Genomic DNA, 19,560 nt, shown 5'->3' on the forward strand with positions numbered 1-19,560 from the left:
CACTGGGCAGTATCCTGAGCATAGGAAACTTCAAAGCCCACACTCACAGTGACACACTTCCTCTAACAAGGCCATACCCACTCCAACAAAGCCACACCTCCTAATAGCGCCACTCCCTATGAGATTGTGTGGGCCAATTATGTCAAACTACCATGAAATGTTAAACATTCCTTTTGCCAGACCTCGCTCCAGACTGTCTCCCCCTATCAAGGCATCCCCTTTCTTGCCCTCCTCTATTCCTTCCCTGTCTCAGTCCTCTTGTTCTCCTCCCCCCTCTCCTTCTTCCCTTCCCACCTCCTTCCTTCCCCCCTCCCACTTCGGCCAGGGGATCTTGTCCCCATCCCCTTCCTCGAGGGACTATGCAATCTTCTCTTGGGGTCCTCCTTGTTTCCTAGCTCCTCTGGCAGTGTGGATTGTAGACTGGTAATCCTTTGCTCTATGTCTAAAAATCATATATGAGTGAGTACATACCATGTTTATCTTTTTGTGATTGGGTTACCTCACTCAGGATGGTTTCTTCTAGTTACATCCATTTGCCTGCAAATTTCAAGATTCCATTGTTTGTTTGTTTTTTTCACGCTGAGTAGTACTCCATTGTGTAAATGTACCTGCCACATTTTCTCTATCCATTCTTCAGTTGAGGGGCATCTAGGTTGCTTCCAGGTTCTGGCTTGATAAAGGGAGGCAGTACAGGTTTGAAGAAAGGTCTGGCACAGAGAAACTGTTAGGGGATTCACAGTGATGATCCCAACTAAGAAGCCAGGCAGTGGTAAAGAGGACGCCATTGATGCCCTTCCCCTATAATGAGATTGATGTCTACCTTGGTTACCATTACTAGAGCCTTCATCCAGTAGCTGTTTGAAGCAGAAACAGGCACCCACAGCTAAGCACTGAACCATACTACTGGAATCCAGTTGTGGAGAGGGAGGAGTGATGAGCAAAGGAGCCAAGATGGGGCTGGAGAAACCCGCAGAAACAGTGGACCTGACCTACTAATAGCATGTAGACCCTAGTCATAAAGCTGGGGAAACAGCATTGGTCCAAACCAAGCCCTCTGAATGTGTGTGCCAGCTAGGAGGCCAAGACAGTCTATGGGACTTCTAACAGTGGAGCCAGTCTTTATCCATAGAGCACAAATGGACTTTGGGAGCCCATTCCCTATGGAGGGATACTAATGCAGCCCGGATACAGCAAGGAGGGCCTAGGCCCTCCCCCAAATGATAAGATGGACTTTGAAGGTCCCCTGTGTATGGCCTCACTATCCCTGGGGAGGAGTTGGGGGTGGGTTGGGGGGTTGGTGGTCATGGGAGGATGGGAGGTCAAGGGAATGGGGGTCAAACAACCAAGTAAGAGCATGGCAGAGGCAGGTTGAGCACCAACATTGCTTTCTAGCAGAGTGCAGAACCATACCCAGGAGGCACTGGCATTGGTGACAGCAGGAAGGATGTTTGTCAGCAATAAGAATAGAACCCACTGTCCTACAACTGACCCCCCCCCATCCCTATCCAGTTATTCAACTCTGGCTTTTCGAGCTATCTAGCCATCTGTCTTAGCTGGGGCTGATCTGAGAAAAGACACCATCGAAACCTCTGAGAGGAAGCGAGGATGAGGAGTTAAAGTCCCTTCATTGACTTTAATTAAACTCACGGGGAAGAAGGGCACAGGGATTCCACAGAACTTTCTGCAGCTTTGTGTTTATTAGTCTTAATTCCAGAGTAACAAAAATGTTTTTCCCAGTTCACCAGAATGGAGCCTACACTATTCATTAAGAAACACTGCCATCTACTGTCATGTGTTCACCATTGTTCATGTAAACGAAGAAAAAAGTAATTACATAGGGTTGCTTATGCTCTAATTATGAATGGTTTCCAATGCAAAACCCTCCTTTCTGAATGCCTGTTCCACACTTTAAAATATATATTATTTTCTTGGATATCCCCAAATGACAAATGGGTTTGGAATTAGACAAGTGCTTTCAAACATCAGCCTTGAAAAATGGAGACCACAGATTAGGATTTGAGTAGGTGGAACTGTCTGGTAGCAGGAACATAGGTGAGAAACCAAGAGGCTTGGGACCACATCATTGCATAGCCAGCCTGTAAAGGCACAAGCTCCTCAATCCACAAGGCCAGGTACCTATGAAGCAGCCTAAAAATAAATGCATGTGATGGCTATACAGAAAATAATTCAAAAACACCATTAGAAGCATGTAGGAGCTAGGGAAGTGGCTCACAGAGTTTGCCTAATACACACAAAGCATCCCCAGAACTCCATAAACTGGCTTGGATGGCACACATCTGCAATCCCAGCATTCAGAAATCAAAGACAAGATCAGTTGAGGTCCTCTGTTCTTCCCAGCCCCACACCAGCCTTTACACAGCAAACAATCACACTGGTGAACCGCACACATAGCTCAAACGCGATGTGCCACCTGATTTTTGTAAATAATTTTTCCTGAAACGCAGCCACGTTGTTTTCATAGTGTCTATGTCATTACACACATTAACAACAGCAGAGGTGAGGATGGACAGGAGATTTATGCATTGTTAGTAAAAATGGAAATTAGCCTAGCCGCAGTGGAACTCACCATGGAAGTTCATTAATTTAAAAAAAAAAAATGGAAAGACCAAGGAATCCAACTACACCCCTCCTGCAAAGGCAACATTCAGTAGAGACAAGTGTATATTCACGTTTATTCTGGCGCTACTAGAAATGGCCAAGCCATTAATTCAGCCTAGATACCCACCAACAGGTAGGTAGTTGTGTGTGTGTGTGTGTGTGTGTGTGTGTGTGTGTGTGTGTGTGTGTGTGTGTGTAAACTTTCTCAGCCACAAAAAACAGGATAGTTTTACAGGGAAGTGTGTGGATGGGAGGTCATCAGAATAAGAGAACAAGCCAGACTCAGAAAGGTGTGTATTGACCGGTGCATTGGTGCACACCTTTGATCCCAGCACTGGGAGGTGGCGGCAGGACAGTCAGGAGCTTAAGGCAATTCTTAGCTATTTTTGAACCTGAGGCCAGCCTAAGATACATAAGACCCTCCCTATCTCAAAACAAAAAGAAAGGAAGGGAGGGAGGACAGGAGGGAGGAAGGAAGGAAGGAGGAAAAGAGAAGAGAGGGGAGAAGGAAATGGGAGAAAAGAAAGAAATACGTGTTTTGTCATTATTGGAATCTTTAAAAAAAAAACATGAAAGAGAAAGACTATTGGGGTAGAGAGAGGGGGTCAGAGAAGTCGAGGGAATATTTGAGGGTAAGGAATGGTGAATATGGTCAAAGTATGTCGTATGCATCTGTGGAAAGTCAGGACAGAATCATCTTGTATAATTGATACAGGCTAGTTAAAGTGGGGCAAAAGACAATGGCAAAGTGAGTGATTGTGGGAGAGCATACGATACATGAGGCTTAGTATAATCTCCATTTGGCCTTTTACACAGACACTACAACTGTCTGTTTCTATTTTATTAACTTTTCTGTGTTATAGTTGCATTTCACAAGACACACACACACACACACACACACACATACCATGCATAAGATAAATCCCATTTCCTTTAAAAGAACAACCAACTCTTGCTTTAATTAAACAGGTCAATTACCTAGGCAAACCATACTTGTATCCAGAACTAATTTAACTCAGAAATCCACATCTGCAAGAAAGCGAATCATCAGCTTTCATTCCAAATGCTTTGATGATGTTTCCTAAAGACGGATGGATGGTACTTGACGGCACTTGCGACAAGTGCCTTGCCAAATGTTGCCACATTTCTATTTGAGTTGCTCTTAGAAGACAGAACCAGGTATCTATAAACACAACAAAACTCGCTGGAGGAATCATGTTCCACCAGCCCCATTTATTCAATAATGTGGGGGAAGGGGGTGATGAAGTAGCCTCTGTGCATCAAGTAATTCACCCAGTCAGAAAACGTGACTGAGAATCTACCATGTAACACTTCTTTTACTTTAATGACTAATAAGTACTTCTGAAATGTTTCATACTTGTCCCAGCCTTTCACACAGAGAGAGGTGAAAACATACTTTCCTTTATGATTCAGTCTCATGGTGGCATCCAAGTGGGACAAAAATGGTTCTCAAACACAGTTTAGCCCCTCATAGAATTCTAACATGTAAGATGGACACAAAGACACTGGAGAGATGGTGAGTAGGAGGGTCTCACCCTCTTCATCTCCCACCTCTATGGAAGTATTGTTGGAAGCTGCCTTGCTGTTGTGCAGAGGTGGGTAAGAAGGTTGGTGCTGAACTCGGTGACCTACATTTCCCTCAGGGGCTGCCTAACCTTCACTACTCCTCTTGCTCTGGGGTGTCCACCGTGTCCACAGTTCTTCCACGTGGCTGTCCTCCGTGTCCTCAGTTCCCCTCCATAGCTGTGAGTCTTCCATCTTCGTCTGTGCCCCTCTGCTCACCCACCCCTGCTGCCTGTGCTTCCTGCAGCTGTGAACCGAAGACCACCAGGCTTCCTGGAAGAGTGGCATAAGGGTTAATCTTAATGTGAACCTGATGGAATTTAGAGTCACCATGGAAACATACCTCTGGGCATGTCTCTAATGGAGATTCTAGATTGGAATAACTGAGGTAGGGAAACTCATCCTTTCAAGTGTGGGTGTCACTCTTTCATGGCTGCAGTCAGTACCTGACTGAAGACAAGGAAAACTGAGGTGGGTACTCATCTCTCTCTCTCTGCTCCCTAACTCTGGGTACAATGTGAGCTGTCCCTAAAGTACCTCTTGCCCTGCTTCCCTCACATGATGGACTATACCCTTGAACTTGGGGCCTATTCCTTACGTTGCTTCTATTGAGAGTCTCTTGCTTGAACTAGTAGCACAGTCTTTGTGTTCTGGAATCTCGGTGATCCACTCTGACAGTCAAATGCCTGTATTTCGGTCTGCTCTGCCAGTTTGCACACATTGAGAGCTCAGCTGCCTCTAGGCACCTCTACCCACAAGCTCGTGATGCTGGCCTTTCCTGGCTTTCCGTCTAAGCACTGAACCTTGACTACAGGATCAGGGGACTCTGCAGTTCTATGTCTTTCAGACTAGTTATCCTATTTGGTTTTGATTGAGAAGCACAAAGTCATAATGTACAATGAACACTCATACTTCACCCCTATAAGAAATGCTAAATCTACAGAAGTCAACACAAATATTAACAGAATAGACAGATCATACAGTTTCTAAAACAAAGCTGCCTCACTACGTATATCTCATTTTAAATTGAGTGACTCCCTCCCCACCAAAAGAGAGCACACCTATCTGAAATGTGGATATTCCTCTAAAAACGTAAATGGATTGCCCAGATTAATAAAAAAAAAATTTATGGCCTTGTAACTGTCCAGGTTAAATAGTTTCAATGAAGGACTGTCTAGATCAGGCTGGCCTTCGGCCTTTGGCCTTGGTCTGTGCACTGGGAGAGGGGGTATGTTGATTAGGGTGAGTGGGATGGGAAGACACAACTCTCTGTGGATGGCAACATTCCCTGGGTTTGGGCCTGGGCTGCCTAGGAGTGGAGAAAGAGCTGAGCACAGGCATGCAAGGGATGACTGACTGCTCCCTGCTGTTGACTGTGGATGTCACTGTTGTGACTTCCCTGCTTCAGGTGCTGTAACCTGGAATTGTGAGCTACAAGAAACCCCCACCCCCACCCCTACCCCCGGCTTGCTTTCTTCCCAGGTATTTTCTCACAGCAACAGCAAACAAAACTAAGATAGTCCTCTCAATATTTATTGCCTGCCTCCCAATCCGTGTTTTGCAACCTGATCCCCAAAATGGTGCTGTTAAGAGTAGGGTCCTCCACAGATATACACTGAACTGAACTCTGGAACCTAGTTGCAGAGAGGGAGGAATGAAGATCAAAGGGGTCGGTACCAGGCTGGAGAAACCCACAGAAACAGCTGCCCTGTACAAGGGGGAGCACATGGACCCCAGACTGCTATCTGGGAGGCCAGCACAGGACTGATCCAGACCCCTGAAAATGGATGTCAATGAGGAGACCTCTGCACTCTAGGAGGCCCCTGGTAGTGGATTAGTATTTTTCCGTGGTGTAGGAAGGGACTTTGAGAACCCATCCCATGTCTCGGCCTGGACACATGGGGGAGGGCCTAGGCCCGGCTCAGGATGATGTGGTGGAATTTAGGGAGCCCCTGTCAAGGGCCCTACCCTGCCTGGGGAGTGGTGGATGGATGGGGTGGGGGGCAGGTAGGAGGTTGGGGGGAGGATTGGAGGGAGGGGAGGGAGAGGGAGAAGGGATTGACATGTGAAGCAAGCTTGTTCCTAATTTGAACTCATAAAAAAAAATACAAAAAAAAAAAAAAGTCATGTGGGGAATGCTAAGGTTATAGGTGGGACTTTCATGAATGGAATTAGTGTCCCTATAAAATATTCCCAAGAAAGCTGCTTATGCCTTCCTCTGTGTGAGGATACAGCAAGAACACCCATCTATGGACCTAGGGATGTGGGTAGAGTACTTGCTTAGCATTCATGAAGCCCTGGGTTCCATCTCCAGCATTGCAGGGTAAAAAGTCCAAGCTCACATCCAAGTTTTGAAAACCCACCAATCCCTAAGCTCAAAAGCCCAACAATCCCTGAGCTCAAAATTCCCACCTGTACCTGAGCTTGCCCCAAGATCAGGCCCCAAAAATTCCACCAATGCCAGGCCAGCCTATGAAGCTCCACCCTCCCCCAATCCTAAGAAACCCCATATAAAGCCTGCCTCCTGCTCAGTTCCTTGCTGCTTCTCAACCAAGCAAAGGCAGCCACCCTCATGTTTCTCTCCCAATAAATCTCTTGTGTGAGGTTTGCTGTGCGGTGTGACTTTGTGGTGTTTCTTGGCTCCTGACTGTCAGGATACCTTTCCCTTCAGAGCTATAACACTTGTATGAACTAACCTTTCCCCCCCAGAGCTGCAACACTTACAAGCACTGCATAAACCAGGCTTGGTGGCCCACTCCTTTCTCCCAGTTCTGTAGGGAGGAGGCAGAGGTTCACAGTTTCTTGTGCTACATAGAGAATTTGAGGTCAGTCTGGGCTAGAGATCCTGTCAAGAAACAAAATGAAAGGCAGGAGAGGAGGAGAGTTGGAGGGGGAGGAAATATATCTATTTATGAGTCAGGAATTGGATCCCCAGCAGACACAGATCTGCCAACACCTTGATCTTATCTTGATCTTTGCGGCCTTCAGAAAAATAAGCCATCAAATTATGGAATCTGCCATAAATAATAAAACGGACTGACCAAGGCTTTATGGCTACAAATCACACTTCCCCTTAAGCAATTAACAGATGCCCAAAAAGGACTAGAATTAAGTATCCCTTTTAATACACACAGAGAGTGATACAGCATTTGCTTATCCTGAGGTCTAAGTCCCTAATGTCAATTCCCAACACGTCAATAAATAAATAAATAAATAAATAAATAAGTGAATGAATGAATAAAGTGTATCATTCTAGAAACAGAAAATCCAAGGAAACAGTCTGACACAAGCTATGAAGCATTACAGAAATAACCACATATTCAATGCCACCCCCAAACTCCTAGCTCTTTTAGCTTGCTAACAAGGTAGAGAACAAAATCAAATTGTTTCTCACCTTTCATTTGAGAAGGTTTGAAATCTATTGTTGCTCTCAAGCAAATATCAAATTTATACATTAAAAAAGCCTTCTTAACTATATCAGGAGGATGCAAAGCCATAAGGAATTATTCAACAGCCCTGTACAAACTGATAAGACTCAAAGTACACCCAAACCACTTTAGAAAATGCTGCCACTTGTGCTGAACACATCTCTCTCTCTCTCTCTCTCTCTCTCTCTCTCTCTCTATCTATCTATCTCTCTGTCTCTGTCTCTGTCTCTCTCTGTGTGTGTCTCTCTGTCTCTCTCTGTGTCTCTCTCTCTGTGTCTCTCTGTCTCTCTCTCTCTGTCTCTCTCTGTCTCTCTCTCTGTCTCTCTCTCTCTGTCTCTCTCTCTGTCTCTCTCTCTCTCTGTCTCTCTCTCTCTCTCTCTCTCTCTCTCTCTCACACACACACACACACACACACACACACACACACACACACACACTTTAAACTGGGATCAGGGTAATTGTCCTATTGACACTGGGGTGTTTTAATAACTGTACTCACTGAAAGACCACAGTCCTTGCAATCAGACAGAAATGCTTTGGGGCCCCTGGTGGTCATCTATGATTTTGCGAGTAACGTAGAAATAAGACTAAATCCCATGACAGTGGTAGTTGGGGCCTGAGAACAGGCTGCACAGACGGTCATATGCCTGACTCCCAGCACCTTCCGTGAGTACAGTCCATTTCTCCTCACCATAGCTGATTCTATCTCACATTAAGCAGCCTCCTACCAAAGAAAACTATCTTTTTTTTCTCTCAGTTGGCTATTTCTCAGCCAGACCATAATTGCCCCACATTCCTCCAGCACTCTCTCTCTCACTAATTTTCCTTTACACTATTGGCAGTTACTTTTCAAAAATAATCTGTACCACTGGGTACCTTTCTTTTTCAAGTTTTAATTTTATATATTTTCAAATCATGTGTATTCATGTCTGTGTGTGTGTGAGGATATGTGTACATGAGTATAGTTGCCCATGGGGGTCTATGAGGCCTTGGATCCCTGGAGCTGGAGTTACTGGTGGTTGTAAGATGTCTGACACAGGTGTAGGGAGAACTCAATTCCTCTGTAAGAGCCGTACATGCTCTCAACCACTGAGCCATCTCTCTGACCACACTACTCACTGCCCTTCAGCGGTTTTCTATTAACTTACAGTACACATCAAACTCTAATTCAGTTTGGTTTATGAGGCCTATAAGCCAGTGGCCTCTATTCACTTCCCTGGGCCCACCTCATGATTGAATTTTTCTAACATCTGCCATGGGAATTTTTGTCTATACCCTTGAGCTCTCCTGGCACCACACCCCACTGGGACTTTAGCCTTTTGTCTTGAATGTCACCCCACCTCCAGCTCTATTCACCCTCCGTCACAGCTTGTCATTCATCTCTAGGTGGCATGATGGTTCATTATCATTACAGGATCTGAAATCACCGAACAGACACACCTCTGGGCATGTGTGTGAGAGCATTCCAGAGAGGTGTAACCGAGGTTAGCAGACCCTCCCTGGATGTGGATGGCATCATTCCACAGGCTACAGTTTCAGAATAAATACAGATACTAGCACTCATCTCTCTTTGCTGCCTGCCTGTGACTGCAATGTGAGCAGATGCTTCACACTCTTGCTGCCATGACTTCCTCACCCTCAAACTGTGAGCCAAATAAGCCCTCTCTTCCTTAAGTTGTTCTGTCTGGCATTTTGTCACAGCAACAAGAAGGAACTCAAACAGGTAAGATGATACTCCATCTGGAAATGTCTGTGTCACACACTTTTGCTTTAGAACTCTGCAAGCCACAAGTCTTTTCCAACTAGCAAATACTTTATAATGTCACTTCAACTATGCTTGTTATATTTACAGATCACATAAACTTCCTGTACTCAAGCTTAAAGAAAATCAGGAATAGTGAGGTGGCTCCGTGGTCAGGCACTTGCCAAGCCGGATGACCTGAGTTCAATGTCCAGGAACCACATGGGAGAAGGAGAGGACTGATTGCTAACAGCTTTCCTCTAACTGCTAAATGAACACAGTAGCATGTACAAGCACAAGCTCGGGTGTGTGTGCATGCTCTCTCTCTCTCTCTCTCTCTCTCTCTCTCTCTCTCTCTCTCTCTAAATTTTTAAAACAAATAAAAACTTAAATTAAAAATAAAAACACTAACCAAACCATAATATACCAGAATAGTAGCAATTAATAACAAAAATACATATTCCAGGGGCTCCAAAGATGGCTCAGTGATAAAGAGCACTTGCTGCTTTTCCAGAGGAACAGAATTCCATTCCCAGCACCCATGTCAATCAGCTCACAAGCACCTGTAACTCCAGCTCTAGAGCATATGATACTCTCTTCTGGCTTCTGCAGGAACCTGCAACCACATGCGCGCGTGCGCGCGCACACACACACACACACACACACACACACACACACACACACACACACCTAAAACAATAAATAAACGTTCTTATAACGGTGTGTTTAAGTAAATAAATGTCTAGTCACTTGAGAAGACTCAACAAAGCCATGTCATGCTTGCTTATACTTCCACATTCATAATATTATGGGGGAAAAAAAGCCCCAAATGCAGACCATCACAGGTTGTGGTGCCTGTGACTCACACTCCATCAGCAGCTTTGCCACCAGAGACAGGGTTTCCAAAGAGATGATAAACTCTCACCAGTTTCCAACAATAAACACAAAACATTCCCTGAACTGGCACTGAATTAAAAGCTATGAGACAGCTTTCAACAAGATCCATGATAACAAAAGTCAAAAAAGGCCCCAGACTTCTAAGATAGGATTCACTGGTGTGGACCGGGAAAGTGGCTCAGTGAATAAAAGTGATTGGAAGACTGACAACCCCACGATGAGTTCAACCCCAAGAAGCCCAGACTGATGCTGTAGCACATTGTATTCCTAGCATGCCTTTGGTGAGATGGAAGACAGAGACAGGAGAATAGCCGGGTGGTGGTGGTGTACACCTTTAATCCCAGCACTTGGGAGGCAGACGCAGGTGGATCTCTGTGAGTTCAAGACCAGCCTGGTCTACAAGAGCTAGTTCCAGGACAGCCTCCAATGCTACAGAGAAACCCTGTCTCAATCCCCCCACCCCGCCACCCCAAGAAAAGGAAAAAAAAAAGAAAGACAGGAGAATCACCCCGGAGCTCATGGGCAGCAAGCCTCCAGTATGCAGCCCAGCAGAAAAAACAAGACAGGCCCTATTTTAAGTAAGGTAAAAGGACTAACTCCTGCAGTTGTCCTCTGACCTCTACAAGTCACACACACACACACACACACACACACAGAGAGAGAGAGAGAGAGAGAGAGAGAGAGAGAGAGAGAGAGAGAGAGAGGAGGAGGGGGAAGAAGAGGGGGAGAGAGGGAGAGAGAGAGAGAGAGAGAGAGAGAGAGAGAGAGAGAGAGACTCTAATATGATGTAAATAATTTAGAAATATGATAGTATCTACCAGAAGAAAACATTAGAAAGTTATAAACAAGGTGGCACTGGATTGAAGATTGGGAGTGGAAGGCATATTTCTGACATGCATTAATGTAATGGAAAATAACTTGCAGATATATATGACAGGGAGCCCAGTTCCAAGCACAGGTAAATAGATCCATGACTACTCATAAAATATTTGCTAATCAAGTGTGATGAGAGACAGTTCCCTGTGTGCTAGACTGACTGCTCTTTGAGGTGTAGAAAGTGTAACACTCCATTCCTCTCACACAAAATGTCTCCAATTATATGTGAGGACAAATGAAAATGCTCTTACAAATTGTACCATCTCCATCAGTGGTCACACTACCCCTGTGGGAGAGTAACAAAAATGTCACCCATATTGTCAACCAACTTATATGCTCCCAAAGACCCCTGCTTCTGCCTTGAGATGATTCAGTCACCAAGAAATGCTCCCAGTCTCTCCTACTGAAAATATGTAGAAGAACAATTTCATTTACCAAACATGTACAGATTTTTTTCTATGTCATTTCCTAAACAGTACAGAACATCCATCTCCATAAAGTTTACATTATATTAGGTGTTACAAGTTATCTAGACATGATTTGAACTCTGGAGGATGTACCTAGTTTATATGCAAACATTATAGTACTCTATTTTTAAGACTAATTTTTAAGCCGGGCGGTGGTGCATGTCTTTAGTCCCACAAAAAAAAAAGCAAACTAATTTTTAAATTGCGCATGTGTGTGTTTGTGTGTGTGTGTGTGTGTGTGTGTGTGTGTGTGTGTGTGTTATACATATGAGTGCAGTGCCTGAAGAGACCAGGATAAAGCATCAGATGCCCTAGAGCAGAAGTAAAGTACAGTTTTGGGATGTCTGCTGTAGATGCTGGGGAAAGACCTTGAGTCCTCTGTAGGAGTGGTAAGTGCTCTTAACGACTAAGTCATTTCTCCAGCCCCTCTGTCATTCTGTAAAAGAGATTTGAGCTGTGGTGAATTTGCCCTTAGTATGTGGAAAGTCACACATAAGAAAAAAGATAAAGACTCATTGGAGTCAGGTCTTAAAAATCTTTCTTGTTATAATTAATACATGTTAAGTCTCTCCCTGATAGGCTTCTCTTATAACTGATTAGATTGTGTTTATCAAGCAATATAAATCTACCAATTTGCAGAATATATTGGTGTCAAGTACTAGGTTGAAGGAGCTGGCAAGACTGAAGCACTAGGATAGAGATTTCAAGAAAGGGGAACTCTAAAAAATAAGCATAACCTATCTTACAGCTATATACTAGGACCTTTTTTAAATTAAGCGTAGTGCATAACGGAAGCTAAAGTGATGGTTTAGCAAGTAAGAGCATTTGTTAGGCAAGCATGAGAGCCCAAGTTCAAACCCAGCATCCAAATAAAAAACCTGGTGTGGTGGTCACACACTTCTATCCCTAAGCTGTGGGGAGATGGAAACAGAAGGGTCACTATGGCTTGCTGACTGCTAAGCTTGTTCCAGGTTCAGTGAGAAACTATATATCAAGGAATAAGTTGGAAAGTGACAGGAATAGGACACCATGCATGCACAAACACATGTAAATACACCACACACACACACACACACACACACACACACACACACACACACACACAGTGTGTGTACACACAGTCACACACCAAGAGCATTTTTATTTAAAAAATAGTTATTTCAATGACTAAACAAAGCAATCAGAATGTTTGAGAAAGATAAAAAGTTCCACTCCATTTGGGATAATATTTTCAAGAGGTATAATGAATGGAGCATGAATTATCACTACAAACAACAGCCAGGATTCAGAAAGGAACCTAGTTAAGATAAGAAGTCTTCTCTCTTTAAAGGATAGGTTTTAAATTAAGTATTTTAAATTAAGATGAAATAGCATATGAACTACTTAGAAACAGGACAGTATTCACCAAAAAAAAAAAAATGAGTTTAGGAAGATAAAGCAAGTGGCCACAGGGACAACAGATGTGGGAGTCTCATTTTTCATTGTAAATGTCACAACACTTTCTACTTTTCATGTATGCAACTGTTACGTTGGTAACTTTTTAGTACTTGTGAAAGGATGTATTTATCCCTTTGAGTCCTGTATTTGGGGGGGGGCGGGATTGTGTACTCCCAGAGGAATAACAGAGCTTATAGAATGAATGTGTTTATGTTTGTGTGTGTACACATACATGGCAGTGGGAGGGGGAGAGATGGGATTTATTAGAATGACTTACAGACTACAGACCAGAAAATCCAAGAATGGCTGAATGTGAATGGAAAGTCTAAGAATCCAGGAATTGTTCAGTCTATAAGGCTGGGTGTCTCGGCTGGTCTTCAGTATATTCTGGAATCCCAAAGAAGTAGGCTCTAATGCCAGTGAAGCAATGGATATGCTAGCAAAATGAGGGCGAGCATGCAAAGAGCAAAAGCTTCCTTCTTCCATGTCCTTATGTAGGCTTTCAGCAGGTGTGGCTCAGATTAAAGGCATGTCTTCCTGCCTCATGATCCAAATTAAAGACATGTGTCTTCCTGACTTGAGATCCAAATCAAAGGTGTGTGTCTTCCTTCCTCAAAAGCCATTTCTTCCCAAAGAAATGTAGGACCATGTTGCTGTCCGAAGCTCTGTCCACTGTGATGATTTCTCTTCACCCCTATCTTTCAGGGTTGCCCCAGAAATGGGTTACAATGCTGTCCACTTCTGAGTGGCGCCTGCATAACATGCAGAACTATCAGTAAACCAGGCCCTAGTGCTCTTTTCCTCAGTCAACAGATCATAGGGAACACCCCAGAAGGTTATAGGTGCATGCTTGGCACTGTAACAGGAGTAGAAGCCATAGGCATTCGAAGAACTTATTCATGTGTGTGAATGCTTAGCCCATAGGAAGTGGCACTATTAGGAGGTGTGACCTTGTTGGAGTGTATGTGGCCTTGTTGAAAGAAGTGTTGTCACTGAGGAGGTGAACTTTGAAATCTCATATATACTCAAGCCACAGTCAGTGTGACAGTCTGCTGCCTGCGTATCAAGGTGCAAAATTCAGCTTCTTCTCCAGCACCATGTCTACCTGAACGCTGCCATTTCCTGTCATGATGATGATGGACTAAATCTCTGAAACTGTCAGCCACCCCAATTAAATGCTCTTCTTTATAAAAGTTGCCTTGGTCATGGGGTCTCTTTACAACAATAAAACCCTAACTAAGACCCAACCATAATAGCCCTCACTCCGAAGGTCAGGGAACCAATATGAGAATTCTGCCAACTTCTAAATATACCTATCCCAATTACACATTCTGTGACTGGGGGAAAAAACAGGAGTTTTCACCTACTGTGAGTCAGAGTTCAGCCAAAATTCTATTAATCACCTGACCTCCTATAGTTATATTATTATGTTCCTACACTTTAGCTGGAGGGCCACAATGTTTCCTGGGATCTCCTGGAATCAGCATAAATTCAGAACTAATATCCAACAGACTTTGGAAAGTCTGATTGTTTTCTTGCCCCTAGTGTGCAATTACCCTTGTAAAAGGCTATCGGTCCCTTTGGGGAAAGACTGGAGAAAGGCTGATAGTAAAACATTTAGGAGTTTTATCAAGGTCTTTCCTCAGGGGAACCGGGTCATCCCTTCTTTCAAGGGATCTGGGTCTGCAAACTAGCTCAAGTCTGCAAATTGATTCATGGGCCAAGATTGCCTGTTGCTATGATCCAATGTAGCTTTTCTTTCATTTGTTTGAGAATTTTTCCACTTATACAGACCAAACAAAAATTCAGTAGGCTTCTTGTCTATTTCATGCCTGGAAACACCATCATTAACTAACCAGTACCAAAAGCCCACACAAGTTATGCCACCATAAAATTGGCTTTGTCTGTGCTGACCATTATGGGTTAGGCAATTATGAATATTGCTTTGTCTATACTACCCATTATGATAACTATGATCTCCTTGTCTCTGGCGATCCAGTGCTGCCACCTGGTCCCTGCTACTTCAGGCCCATTTAAACCCATTGCATTTAATTTGTCTAACTGAACAGCAGCATCTCCAACCCTAAGGTTGGGCACAAAGAAAACGGAGGCAACAAAACTCTTCAAATATACTAGCACCCCTCTCACCATTTTGCATCTTATAGGATTAGTGAAGGGCATGCATCCGGGCCTTCCCATTGTGGAATTAGGTTTTACAAATCATAGTCACATTGCCGGGCGGTGGTGGTGCACGCCTTTAATCCCAGCACTCGGGAGGCAGAGGCAGGCGGATCTCTGTGAGTTCGAGGCCAGCCTGGTCTACAAGAGCTAGTTCCAGAACAGCCTCCAAAGCCACAGAGAAACCCTGTCTTGAAAAACAAAAAACAAAACAAAACAAAGAAAAAATCATAGTCACTCTGGCATTGCAATTTCCCGGAGCCTTAAAATTCCTTCATCAACAGTAAGCCAAGGGATATAAGGCATCTCCAACTCCTTTTGACAAATGCTTCAGCCAACCATTCAGACAGACTTTTGACACCTTTCTCTAACTGTGTGAGCTTCCATACTAAACACTGGGTCTCTACTCAGAGGGTCTGTATCAATAAACTCATCTTGGCCCAGTTTCATTTTCCTTCCACCACAATCCCCAGACTTCTGCTGGAAAGAATTAACAAATTCCTTAAGACCTCTTCTAGCTGGGTAACACACCTTCTCATGGATTACACTTCCTACCTCCCTCTAGAAGCCCGCTTTGCTTAAGTCTGGTTCCATAGCTCTAGAGGCAGCTATCGGTGAGCCCTGAGGGACATCAGTATTGTCTTGCCTGACATTTCCTTCCGAGAAAGTCACTGCTGGTTTACCAGACATGACATTAATTTAATCAAAGGTGAGAGGGGCAATATCTCAAGCAGTGGGGCTGAGTTACTACTTCTTCAGACAAGACAACCTTGAAAATCTGAGGGGTCAAAGTTCTCAGTTTCAAAGGGGTTCTCCCAGGCAGCCCCATCCCAAGTTCTAGGATTCCATTCTTTACCAATTAATGCCCTCACTTTAACTGCCAAAGCACTCTAAGGCTGAGACTTGTATTTTGCTGTAACTCAGCCAAACTTATAATGAGGGCTTCGGTTTGATTTTCTATAACTCGGGCTCTGTGGTTGCCAGAGAGAAAATTCTTTTCTAGGACAAACTTAGAATTCTTTAGACTGTTGAGGCACATTTGGAGCCAGTCGATTTTATCACTAAGTTCATTGTGGTCCTTCACTGTATTCTGAGATGCTAGACACTGATTAATTTTATCATGGAGCTCCTTCCTATTCTCTATCAATTTATCTAGAGATGCTACAGGCAACCAACCAGCAGCATCCTTTTCCTCATTTCCACCCAAACTGTCAAAAGTTTCATATACAGGGTCACCAAATCCATCAGCACTCACAATTGGTGAACGAGGATAATCAAATGCATTTATCTCCTTAAGTTTGTAATACAGGCCGGGCATTGGTGGCCCACGCCTTTAATCCCAGCACTTGGGAAGCAGAGGCAGGCAAGTCTCTGTGAGTTCGAGGCCAGCCTGGTCTCCAGAGCAAGTGCCAGGATAGGCTCCAAAGCTACACAGAGAAACCCTGTCTCGAAAAATCAAAAAAAAAAAATAGTTTGTAATACAGATCACACCATGGACTTTCAGAAATCTCGGTGCTCCCAGGAGAGGGAGTATCTGGAGAGGCTTCAGTAGCTGTAGATACTGGCAAACTGAAAAGCCTATTCCAGATATTTAAAAGATTCATCTTTATACTTCTGTTGTTCAAGAACCACTTCTGGTACCAAAATCTGTAGATGCTAGAATCCCAAAGAAGGGAGCTCGGAAAGGATGTGTTTCTTTGGCACTGATTTCAGGGTCAGGGTGCATTTCTTTGGTTCTTGTTGCAGGGCCAAAGTGTGTTTCTCTGGGTCTGCTCAGGGTGTCTTTCTTTAGCTCACCCTTTTTCCTTACACCTTTCTTGTCTCACCTTGCCAACCAGCATGTCTGTGATGTCAGTTAACCAGGGAGGTTCATAGAAATTTACTTGAAGAGTCCTAATACGGTCTAGGGATGTGACTCAGTGGTAAAGCACTTGTCTATTATACCCAAAGACCTGGGTGTGAGCCTCAATACAGCAACAACAACAAAAAAAAAGTTTTAAAAAAACAAACAAAAACACCCTAGTTCAGAGATTGGAGCAGGTGTACAGGCCTGTCCATTTTTCTAACAATTAGGGGCTGGAGGAATGGCTCAGAGGTTAAGAGCACTGAATGCTTTCAGAGGTCCTGAGTTCAATTCCCAGCAACCACACAGTGGCTCACAATCATCTGTAATGAAATTTGGCACCCCTTTCTGGCATGTATACTTACATGCAGACAGAATACTTCATACATATTTCTAACAATTCTAAGGTGTTGGTAAAATAGAGTGATTTCTTTTACCCCATGAATCAAAGTCCTTCTCTTTTTTATTGGGGTATATGAATCTACTTTCTACTTTACAAACCCTACTTTTGGTTTAAGGATCCCATGAGAGAATTCAAAGAGTAGAATGGGTAAGGCATAGCCTGTGTAAATTAAATGGCCCAGGGTGTATTGTGTATATGCATGTGTACATATATGTGTATAAGTGTGTGTATGCATGTGTGTATGTGTGTGTGTGTGTGTGTGTGTGTGTGTGTGTGTGTGTGTGTGATATATATGTGTGTGTATGTGTGTGGTATATGTGTGTATAAGTGTATGTATGTGTGTGTGTATGTATATGTATGTGTGTATAAGTGTGTATATGTATGTGTGTATAAGTGTGTGTATGTGTGTATATATGTGTGTGTGTTGATCAAAATATGTGCATTGTATTAGTCAGGGTTCTCTGGAGTAGAGAACTTACAGAATGAATGTCTCTGTCTCTCTGTCTCTGCCTGGTGTGTGTGTATATATACATATGTATATAGAGAGATTTATTGTGATGACTTATAGGCTGCAGTCCAGCTAATTCAACAATGAATGGCTGGCCAGGAACAGAAAATCCAAAATTCCAGTAGTTTCTCAATCCACAAGGCTGGGTGTCTCAGCTGATCTTCAGTATGTGCTGGAATCCCAAAGAAATAGAGTCCAAAGCCAGTGGAGGAATGGATGTGCTATCAAGGTAAGGGCAAGCAGGCAATAAGCAAAAGTCTCCCAGCAGAAGGTATGGCCCAGATTAAAGGCGTGTCTTCCAGCCTCAAGATCTGGATCAAAGGCTTGTGTCACCCAGCCTCAAAAGTCTGCACTAGAAGTGGATTCAGTGGATAATCTCTCACAGGTGTGCCCTCCATTTCTGTACTATAGTTCATTCCAGATGTGGTTAAGTTGATAACCAAGAATTGCCATCACAGATGTTCTCAGGCACTATCCACCTTGAGACTGTTTCTTCTGGGCCTTGGTCTCACCAGGATGCCGACCAGGGAGCCCCACTACAACTGGCTTCCTTTCTATAGGGAGTACTTGGGACTCAGGTCTTTGTGCTTTCAAAGCAATCACTTTCCAGACTGAGCCATCTCCCAGGCCCCAATTAAAATACTTCTACACCTTTAGAGCAGGAGTGTAGCTCAGTTGGTATGGTGGCTGCCTACATGAAAGAGGCCCTGCGTTCAATACCCAGCACTGCAACAATGACGACTCCATCTGCACTGCCCCCCACATACACACACAATGAATGCTGAACACAAACTTCACCCAAATGTCCATTCTGAGACAAGGATCTTTCTCAGGTGGCACATGAACTTCCTGTCAGTGTGTGCTCTGTAACTGTGCTTCTGTCTTGATGGAAGTCCTGCAAAAATCCAGTGTCTGATGTAAGGAGTTTATCATACATCTACTACACAATTACCTCAAGACAAAGAAATTATTTAGGAAACCCTGAATAATTGAGGGGTAACTATGTTGTGAGGAAAGACATTTGTGTGATACAGAGCCTAAGCAAGAAGGTTCTTTCTTGTTTGTTTTTACCGAAAGGGACTGGCCTAGGCATTGCCATGTGAACCAGGCTGGCCTCGAACTCACAGAGATGGATTTGCTGAAATTAAAGGGGTGCACTACCACGCCCACCTCCCAAGCAAGAAACTTTGAAGACTTTAACCTTCTCAGGAAGCAGAGGCAGATAGATGTCTGTGGGTAGGTCAACCTGGTCTACAGAGCAAGTGCCAGAACAGGCTCCCAAAGCTACACAGAGAAACCCTGTCTCGTAAAGCAAGAAAAAAAAAAAAAGGTTCTGACCGGAGAGTAGTGGAACCGCTCTAGCAGTGAAGGGGAACAGAATCTGAGCCACGAGGAATTCTGTCTTCCAATCAGCCGTTTTTGTTCAGTCTGGAAAAGTCAAACTGCATTTGTCGTCCTACCGCGCGCCACTACAAGGCGAACACGTTCACAATGCGTCCTCCAAACCGCCAGGGGGCGGTGCGCGAAACTCGGTCTCCAATGGACCCTTGGCGCGTGCCAGGCAGGTTTCCGCCCAGAA

General features: G+C 44.0%; 2 long non-coding RNA genes across 3 annotated transcripts in view; both read right to left on the bottom strand.

Moving 5' to 3' along the window:
• LOC103159433 overlaps positions 1–17,740 on the bottom strand; it is a 152,861-nt gene extending 135,121 nt beyond the window's left edge. For both annotated transcript variants that reach the window (XR_003485756.2, XR_003485757.2), the window contains exon 1: positions 13,327–17,740. This is a non-coding gene — a long non-coding RNA (uncharacterized LOC103159433). The remainder of the gene's footprint in view (positions 1–13,326) is intronic.
• A 269-nt stretch (positions 17,741–18,009) lies between these two features.
• LOC118238823 lies at positions 18,010–19,546 on the bottom strand. The gene is made up of 2 exons (XR_004770039.1): positions 19,320–19,546; positions 18,010–18,876 (listed from the first exon to the last, which is right to left on the bottom strand). It is a non-coding gene; the product is annotated as an uncharacterized LOC118238823 (long non-coding RNA).
• Positions 19,547–19,560: the final 14 nt, after the last annotated feature.

The sequence above is a fragment of the Cricetulus griseus genome, chromosome 5, assembly GCF_003668045.3.
Source record: "Cricetulus griseus strain 17A/GY chromosome 5, alternate assembly CriGri-PICRH-1.0, whole genome shotgun sequence".
Classification (NCBI taxonomy): Eukaryota; Metazoa; Chordata; class Mammalia; order Rodentia; family Cricetidae; genus Cricetulus; species Cricetulus griseus.